Here is a 10145-nt window from a genome sequence, read left to right on the forward strand (position 1 = left end):
CACTTAAGATCATTAATCTAAAAGTCAGGGAGAACCAAGGGAACTAGAAATGAAAAAGCATCCTAAAAGGGAAGTAGAACATTGGCCTAAGTCACAACTCCCAGCAAATTAGCAAAAGACACACCTACTTTCAGGTGTTAGCCAAGCATATGGTTGTAATCATTGATCTTCAATGATACAAGTATAAACATTTAAATTCCAAACAGTGGTGGCCATGAAAGAGATAGACATGACATGTCTCAAAACTGGATTGAGAGTGTGTCCCCCTCTATCTGTGTGTATTTTGTCTCTCAGATGGAGCCCAGCTAGTAACAGGCCCAGCTCGTCTATGACTATCTGGGTTTAATCAACTATTTCTCAATTTCACAAAAGCCAGTAAGACAATGGTATTCTAAATATTGACGGTGCCAATGTATTTTGAGCAGAAACAAAGCAGAGTCATCTGCCCGAGGCACAGCTGTGACTGATTCAGATGAGACCTGCACCGAGGGACATATAAGGAGGAAAAGCCTGGGCATCTCCCAGTGACTCAGTGGCAGTGTAAACGCTGTTGCTCTGGAAGTTGCTGTTGGTGTCTCAGACCCAGGACAGGGCACAGCATCAAGAACTGGCCCTAAGCAGTGGGAATAATCACACTCAACCCACTTTTCTTGGGAAATATTCTTTAGCTCTACCCATGAGCAAGAATCAGGCGCGTGGAAACCCAATTCTCCTGTACCTCGCTAAAGACAGATGAAACTATTCAAGAGACAGGAGAAGGCAGGCAACGAGGGGCTTCTGCTGAGTGAGGGCAATGTTTTCTCTGCCCGCTGATATATGTGAGCTCAGACTGATTATTTTGGGAACTGGGTTCCAGGCCAGGAAGCTTTTTAGACTGCTAGACTTTTTATGTCCCTGGAAGCATTTGAAGTGTGACTCTAAGCAGCCTGTTTTCTCCTTCCTTGATCCCTCTGGGAAGAGTAATTCCTTTGATGTTTAATTTCTAAGACATGAGCTCTAACATGTCAGTGGCCAAGAAAACTTTGCTACTTGTCCAATGACTTTGGTTTTTACCTAGAGTCTCCTAAAGGTCACCAATTCAAAACACGGAATCTCTGGTGGTGAAATCAATAAAAGCTAAAGCAACAATGAGCCCCTTAAAATTATCTATGGGTGCAATAATGGCATGAATGTTATGGGGGTGGCCAAACACTTTGTTATTGAACTTAATGTCTGCTCAGGAGGAAACTTGTGTCTGGTAGTATAAATCTGGCCAATAATCCACAGCTGGCCTGGTTGCGAGTGCTCATAGGTCCTAAGGGTGGACCCACTATTATTTTGTGAAGTAGACTTAGTATCAAACTGCACCCTAAATACATATCGCAATATCCATAAATTAGTACAGCTTCCAGTCTTAATCACTGGGTTGCCTACACTGAATGTAACCTGAAACAAGATCTCAATTGCAGCGGAATGTAATGGAAGGTTTGAAGCCATCCTTGGGCACAAGAAACTGCTACATAAGGAGTAAATTCAGTAGCAAACTTGAAAACCATGACTTGGTTGTGCATCCCTGGATCCTAATTCAACTCTATCTGATTCAACCATCTGTAGTCAATGAACAGCCTGCTTGGCCACTAAGTCGGTCTTTGGCTTCAAGAGGAACCAGCAAATCCCCCATTTCTGCTCCTGTTCTGCTTTCACAGCAACCTTGAAATCTCAGCATGTGTACAACACTGCTCAAGATGTAGCCTGCTCCCTCTGGGACTGTAGATACATCAGCCTCAGTGTGCTGGCCCCGGGGAGCACTTCCTCAAACAGTTTCTTTCTGAGGAGTAGAGATCGCCTTGATCTTTGTCTTTTCATTTAAATGAATTGGTTTCTTTGCAAAATGCAGACTTCTCTGAGGCATGGGATTCCATCCTTAAGAGACTTTCTTGCTTTTCTCATTGCAGTGCAGAGAATTTCTCAACCTGATCATTGTAGGTTGGCTGACCACAATGAATTCCAGGGATTCATCTGTTTGTGTCTCCCCCATGATGGGATTATAAATCTACATCACCACATGTAGCTTTTTTTTTTTTAAAGTGTGGTGTTTGGGATATCAAATTAGGTCCTCATGCTGGCAAGTCAAGCACTTTGCTACCTGGGCCATCTCCCCAGCCAAGGAATAGTTTATTGGTTAAACATCTTTTTCCTATTTCATTTATTCTTTTCTTATTTGAGATTAAAAAAAAAAGACCCTGCCACTGCCATTGATGCCTTAGAGGATATTAATTTTCTGAACATATCCTTGCCAAAACAAGAACTTTCTTGGAATAAAATTGGTAGAGGATGTTCGGATGTTCGGTTTCTACGCTCATCAGTTTGACAACAGTCTCACTCTCATGGTCAGCTGACTTCTAGATCACAGAGTTAAATCAAGCAAGAAAGAAACATTGAGGAAAACCCACAGGCAAGACAGTCAATCAGCTCATTAAGGGACCACTGTGGGTGCAATGAAAAGTGTAGATGGTGCCCCCTGAGCTTAGGGCAGGAAATTGTTTCCCAAAATGAATTTACTATGTGTTAATGCAAAAGTTCCCAGCTCAGGAGTGTGGTCGGAAGTGGATTTTCATGTTTAAAGGGCTATCATGTCAGATAGGCCAGAAACAATTCCAATTTTTAAGAGGCAAGCTGCTTTAAAATTTTCCAATCATGAGGGTGACTCATCCTTGTTCCCCCCTGGTGCCTCTATTTTCCTCAGTCCTGAAGTCGGAAGCAACACATTTCTGGTTTTGTACTCTCTGATTAAGATGTGTATGTCTCTTGGAGACTGTAAAAACTGGATCATTGCACCGGAGGCAGGTAACTGGACACGACTATTAGAAATGTATTGAATTCCTGTATTGAGCCTTTGACAACTTGTACATCATATGATGGAGAATATATACTGGTAAAGGCTATAAAAAGATATAGGAAGAGAGAAGGAGAAGTGCTGCTTATACATCACAAATGGTAAACAAACAATGAAGGCTCAAGTAAATTTCTCTGGATGCTCCCTGAACAATCATAAAGCAGGATTTGTGCCTCATATAGAAAATTGATACACCTGTTCATGAAGGACTCATGCCAAGATATGGTGAACTACATTTGATGTGGTTCTTTTAAAAAAAAATGCAGGGAAGGAGTTAGAGCTGATGCTGGGATTTGGATTTGTAGGAATCATGTTCCAAATCATAAAGTCTTTAGTGTATATTTCTAGGAAATACAGATGTGTGCATTGGGGGTTGGAGGTAAGAGAATAGGGTAATGGGAAGAAGCAGGCTCATGAAGACATAAGATTGGCTAACACTTTTATTATATTTATTATTGGGTTTTATTGATTTATCATATATATCCATGCATGTATATCCATGCCAGAAGTCAACTTGTAGAAGCTGATTCTCTTTTAACCAGGTGGGTCTTAGAGACACAACTCCAGGCTTGGCAGCAAGCATCTTTACCCTGAGTCTTCCCAACAGCCCCAAACAGACACACTTTTAAGAAATATAGCCATTTTATAGTTTTACTGATTTTTATGACTTATTTTAAATAGCCTTTGCCTTGTGAATATGTGATCCTATCTACAGAAGAGACAAATAATTGCCATTTGTCCTTCTAAAGAAGCAGCAAACAAAAATACAGGTGGCCCCCTGTGAAATCCTGGAAGGGTTATTAATTTCTATCAGTATTACTAACTTCTGGTATGATATGAGGCAGACTTCTTATTTTTTTAAGTTACATGTTGTTACCATTTGGGTAGGTAGGTGTTATCCTTAGCATTTTATATGAAACGTTTATATAGTAAGTTTGGTGTTAAAAGCATGTAACTCTTCCCAGTACCCCAGGATTTCACTCACTCCATACCCATCCACAGGTCCACCTGGGTTAGCTTTCAGAGTCAAGAGTGCAGGAAAGAGCTAGGGCTGTTACCTTATTGTTGTTCATTGTACACCTGAGAGCCACGGGATCCTAGGATGCTGCCCTGGTATTCGGGCATGGTTGGCCCCAAGGAAAGATGATCGAATGTCACGTGGAGTTGCCATTAAGTAGCCCAGCTGGCAGCATCATCAAAGGGCACTTTATGAGGTCGGGCTGGCTTTCATGACATCAGCCCTGCTGAGCAGGTGAGCTAGAGCCACCGAAGATGATTAAGTGTGAGAACCATAGGCCTCTACCATTTCCAAACCTTCCCATGTCACTCTTGGATTTAGGGAGGACAGAGGTGAACGGTTCTATGAACCTTGGTCTTGACTTCAGGAGCTCAGTTTAACAGAAGGCACAAGGAGTCAAGCACTAAGAAGACTGTCAGAGCTAGCCTTTTCTTTCTTTCTTATGAACTGAGTAGCAAGCTAAGCCTGCCCGGAATTTAATTGAGGAAACATACAAGCAGACTGCAGCCCCCTCCACCTTCCTACTGTCGGTGGTTAAGTTTGCGAGATTTTTGTTTTTTGGTTTTTTTTTGTTTGTTTGCTTGTCTGTTTTGCATCCAACATTCTTCTGGAATGAGGAAGCACCCCCTCTTAGAAAGACCTCTTTCTACACACTGGTGATCCTAGGTCCTGAAGCCTGTTTCCTCCACAGCATCTTTACCTTCTCCTGTTACCTCAGTCCACTCCTTCTCTCCACTGAATTATTATTTTGGTCATTCAAATTTAATCTCAAAGCTCCTACTGTTTAAAGAAACCTCAACTTCTATCCAATCCACTGTTTCTTTCTTAGGCTGGAGAGCTAAATTTCTTCAAACATCCCTATAACTCTACAACTCCAAGCAAATGGATATTCAATCCAAGGCTCCTAGCTAAATTTATATGCCCAAATTAAGTTATTTTTCAGTCCTGCTTCTGCTTGCTCTCTCCTCATGCCGTCCACTGTCCCTACTCTGTTGACAGTTTCTCGGTTATCACCTTCAGGAGCGAGCACACTCTCCAGGCTTTCCAGTTGGTCATATCTTTGCATATTCCTTATCTTTCAGGGGCCAGCTTCAGTCTGGTTTTCTATCTTTCTTTTTTTTTTTTTAGATTTATTTATTTTTATTTGATGTGTATGGGTGTTTTGCCTGTATATATGTCTGTGTGTACTTGGGTGTCAGAGGTCAAAAGAGGACATCAGATCTCCTGGAACTGTAGCTATGAATGGTTGTGAGCAACTATGTGGATCTTACAAACTCTGTTCCGTTTGTGCAGGAGCAACAAATGCTCCACACTGCAGAGCCATCCCTCCAGGCCCTCAGGCTGCTTTTTTTTTTTAATCCTATACTCACTCAGATTTCTATATATGCTAATAAACAACAAATGGACACCCCAGCCTTGTCCTCTCTTCTCAGTCCTGCATATAGCCCAGGTCAAGTTATTTAAATATCTCAGTAGCATTTTGACTTGGCATTTCCAGAATGAAACTACTGATCCTGGCTCCCCATAGCTTCCTTTCCTCCCTAGAACATAGTGCAACTAACGTCGGTGCTCCCGCTAAAGAGCTGGGTATCCTCCTCAGCCTGCATCCTCAGCCTTCCACATTTCAACTGTCACCAAGCTCTGCACATTAGACATCACCTCCAAGTCTGCAACCAATCACAGGGTTCCTGATATAGCTAAACATTTGTCCTGCCCTGTGGAGGGCAGTTTGAGGGATCACCAAGGCCCTGATACCACCCCTACAGCTTCCTCTTGTGTTCCATCATCACCCACCCCCTTAGATGCCAGCCACATGGGGGCTCTTTAGTTCCATGGTTAGGTCAGAGTGTAGTCTCCCTTTGCAGCCTCATTCCACACCTGCTTGGCTAATGCTGGTATCAGCTGAAGTACCTCCCTAGAGGTTTTCTCTAGCCAAGGCCCTACGTGTGGTCTCCTACCACAACACACTGTGTTATCAAAATATGATACCATATGATCATATTTCAAATTTTCCTATCATTTCCTCCTAGGACCAAGAGCTGGGTTTATTGTCTTTTGGATGAGTTTGTATTTAGTGCTTGGTCAATGTCTAATGATGGATGGTGGTAGGTGAGCAGACTTCCTTCCTCTTTGTCTCATCTACTGCTCAGACTTTGCAGGGCAAACGTGTTCTCTTCCCTCCTTTCCATACTTGGTATTGAAACCCCAGGTCCCCTACCACTGAGTTCCACCATGCCTCTGGACCCTTCCTTATATGACTCCTCTGCTCTTCACAGAGACAGGAAAAGATGTGCTCCTTCAGATTTAGACCTGGCTCTAGCACCCACTTTTGAACCTGCTACCTAACTCTGGGCAATGGCTTAACCTCACACTTCCCATCAGAAAATGTGAGAAAGTGTAAAGCAGATTATACATACAAAGAAACAAAGTGCTAATCACAAAATGCCACAGTTTGAGTGATTGTGTCCCTTCTAAAACGTCAGATTGACGGACCCATCATCCTCAGTGGAACACATACTGAGACTCAGTCTGTGGTAGGAGATTGGGCCATGCGGACTCCATCTTTGAGAATAAGATTGATACCTTTACAAAAGGGTTTGAAGTTTCAGCAAACATTTCCTCGCTCTTCCATTGTTTTCCTGTTATGAAGACAAGCATTGCTCCCTCCAGAGGAGCGGCATATTGCGCCATCTTGGACACAGAGAACATATTCCTTTAAGATAGTGGTGCTGCTGGTGCCTTGATCTTGGGCTGTCTTGTCTGCAGAATGTGAGAATGAATATACTTCATAAATGACTCTGTCTCAGGCAGTTGTCATAGTAACATGGATGTATACATAAAATACTGAATAAAATTGGTTCATTTTTTTCATTCCTGTCCCTAAGCTTCCATATTCTTTCTGTTTAACAGATGCACATTCACAGAGATGAGAATTCTGCTCTGCCTTCCTTGTTGTGATGGTCCCATCAGATATTTTGCTTCGAGGAATGAGATACTTCTCCCAGAAAATGGCACCTCTAACTTCACATCTAATATAACCATAGGACCAAATAACTGAAGTTTTTGGTTGTATTACAATGGTACCTTCTCAAAATTTTGGAAGTTAAAAGGGGTGGGGGGGGGCTGGAGGAGCTGGTGAGATGAATCTGTGGTTAAGGTCATTTGTTGTTCTTGCGTGCTGTTCGAAATGAGGTTCGATTCCCAGCGTGTGCGTGATGGCTCATGGCCGTCTGTAGCTTCAGCTCCTGGGGTTTTGCTACTCTCTTTTGACCTCTGAGCAAACCAGGTAAACATGCGTGAAAGAAAAATGTCACACACTCACAAAAATTAAAAAAAGAGGAGTAGGAGCTGGCAAAATGGCTCAGCAGTTAATAGGACTTACTGCTCTCACAGAGGGCCCAAATTCAGTTCCCTGCACCTGCAGGAGGTAGCTTACAACCACCTGTTACTTCAGCTGCAGGAAGGATTGAACCCTTTTGACTTCATTGGGGACCTTCACTCAGATACACATATGTACACACAGACACATACTCATTCACATCCACGTAGTTAAAAATAATAAAAATAAGTATTTTTTTAAAAGGAGAAAGGCAGTCACATATTTGATAGTGCAGACAACATTAAAAGAAAACAGCAGATGGCAGCACCAGATGCTAGTGGCACTCCTGAGAAGCTTCCAGTTGAAACCTGAGCCCTGGGGATGCCAAAAGTACCCAGAGCCACATTCAGAGAGACAGTCTTCTGCAGAAAAGACAGTAAGTAATAATAACGTCCCTTAATAAAAATCGCATCTGCTTTGCAACATAAGGCAGGGTTTTTAGGAACTGTTCGTGTATTATCAGCCAAGTCCTAAAACAATAAACCTCCCCCCGCCAGCCTTACCTAGCATTGGGCAAAGACTGTGTTTGGGTTTAAAATTATGTGTTTAACTATCATTCTGTGTTCCAATTAACTGAGAGGCTGTAACAATCAGCTTCTGAAAGGGTCCCAACTGTTAACATTTATTCCTTCCATTTTAACATAAGGAATAATCATAGCCTCTATCATACTCTTCAGCAGCTATCTAGAAAATCACTTACAAAATGAGTATCAGAATACTCGATTAAGCAAGCACAGTAGTAAAATCAAAACAATAATCTGTATTTTTCCACACTGTGCATCAAAACTTCAAATGAAGTTAATAACAATTTTAAACTAGGTGTAGCTCATCCACGCTTTTCTTCTTTTGGAGGAAGGAAATGCCACGATGGTGGTCGTTACAACACAGAGTCAGTTAACGGACCCCGGACAACCACAGTGGTGCTTGTTACTCTAGAGGCAGACAGCAGCAGCAGCAGCAGGACAATCGCACTTTCCCATCATTCCACACTAGGGTTTTATTCCTCTTAAATGTTGCTAGAGCACTTCACATTTTTTTCTGAGAGATCACAAAGAACATAGATTTGGCTCTGTATTCCAGATCATACATAGCAAGGGAATCTGAGTTCATATGAGGACAAAGCAAGATGCCCACTTAGATCTCCCAGGAGACCTTAGATCTCTCTCTCTTGCTGGCATTTATTTTGGTTCTCTTTGATAGAAGGCGGACAACAGCAGCCGCATCCGAAGGGAAGGCAGGACCAGTCTACAGCAGAGGAATGTTCTGAGCAACACTACACTTGGCCAGCAAAAGTCACTGCCACCCAGTTGGAGCAAATTTTGTTCCCAGTACCATGACTGTTGCTGTGAACTTATTTTTCCTCTCTGGAATTCAAGTTGAGCCTCTTGAGACTATCAGGCCAAATGACTGATGCTACTCCAAAGTCAGATCAAGAATTCCAAAGGAAAACTGCTCCAATTGACAAGAGAAAAAGAGGAAGCAGGCATCCAAGCTGCACAAGGAAAAGCACCTACGCTTCAGTCAGCCATCATGGGTGGATATCACTTCAGAATCTAAGGGTGCAGAGGTTAGCGCTCTATGAAAATTAGAGACTCATTGTATGAAATTCTAAGTGGTGGAAAGAAGCTAAACTTTCAAGAGACGGGACCGAGAAAGCAAGGTTCACTAGGCAGAAAGGCTTTCTTCTGAGTGCGCTTTGAAAGCAGTGCCTGAGGGTTCAGATAACACCCATCAATCCCAAAAGATCTTGTGCTTTAGTGAAGTCTAAACTGTGCTTCATTTTAATGAGCCCAAGCTTGATTTAAGTCGGAAAATGAACCTTTGGTTAGATGACCTTTCAGTGTCTTCACTTAGGCCCCAAATATGCCAGCTAATGGGTAACAGAGTGTCCGGGCCCACAGACGTGTGTCAGTTCCACCTTGACTAGAGGTCAGAGAGTCCGGGCTTGTTTTGCTCTTTCAAAGTTACTGACAACAAGTGGCTACAAAACAAGACGTCTTGACTTAGAGTGGTTAATTGGTATTTTGACTATAGAGGTGTATCAGCTCCATCTTGGCCAAAGGTCAGAGATGCTCTGTTTATCCATTTTATCATGTTAATGAAGTCAGTTGCATCCCTCTCCCCTTTTGGAATGATGTATATAAGCAAGTGGAAAATAAACGAGGCAGGTTCAGTAATCACTGAATGTGCATCTCCATGGTGTTCTGTGGTTCTTCTCTCATTTCTCTCTTATCTCCATTCCTTTTTGCTTAATAATTCTTTTTTAAAAAAATATTTATTTATTATGTATACAATATTCTATCTGTGTGTATGCCTTCAGGCCAGAAGACAGCACCAGACCCCATTACAAATGGTTGTGAGCCATCATGTGGTTGCTGGGAATTGAACTCAGGACCTTTGGAAGAGCAGGCAATGCTCTTAACCTCTGAGCCATCTCTCCAGCCCCTGCTTAATAATTCTAATCCTCACTCTCCCACCCTGGAGCGTGTGAATCCAGTCCAGGCTGGTCCTCAACAATAGTGACAGGTGCTACTTTTTTACTGACATGTGGCAAGGCCAGACCTTTGAGGGTTTGGGTGTACACTGACAACATCTGGTCCTCCAGGGGCTTCCCTGGACTCTCAAACACATGCAGGTATCATGGAGAAACCACCACTAACTTCTGCTGACATTTACTCCTCCAGAGAACTGGGTGGGTAAGGAAGATGTCTTTTTGTGACACCACGGGGCCCCGTCAGTCTCTTTCAGCAGCGGTGACTGGGGAAGCATGCTGTGCTCAGCCTGTTGACGCCAGTCTTGGAGCACAATGTGTGTGTTATGACCATACACACACGATTCCTGCCTATAGGCCTCACTAGCTCTAGACCTGTAAT

This window comes from Chionomys nivalis, chromosome 14, assembly GCF_950005125.1.
Source record: "Chionomys nivalis chromosome 14, mChiNiv1.1, whole genome shotgun sequence".
NCBI lineage: Eukaryota > Metazoa > Chordata > Mammalia > Rodentia > Cricetidae > Chionomys > Chionomys nivalis.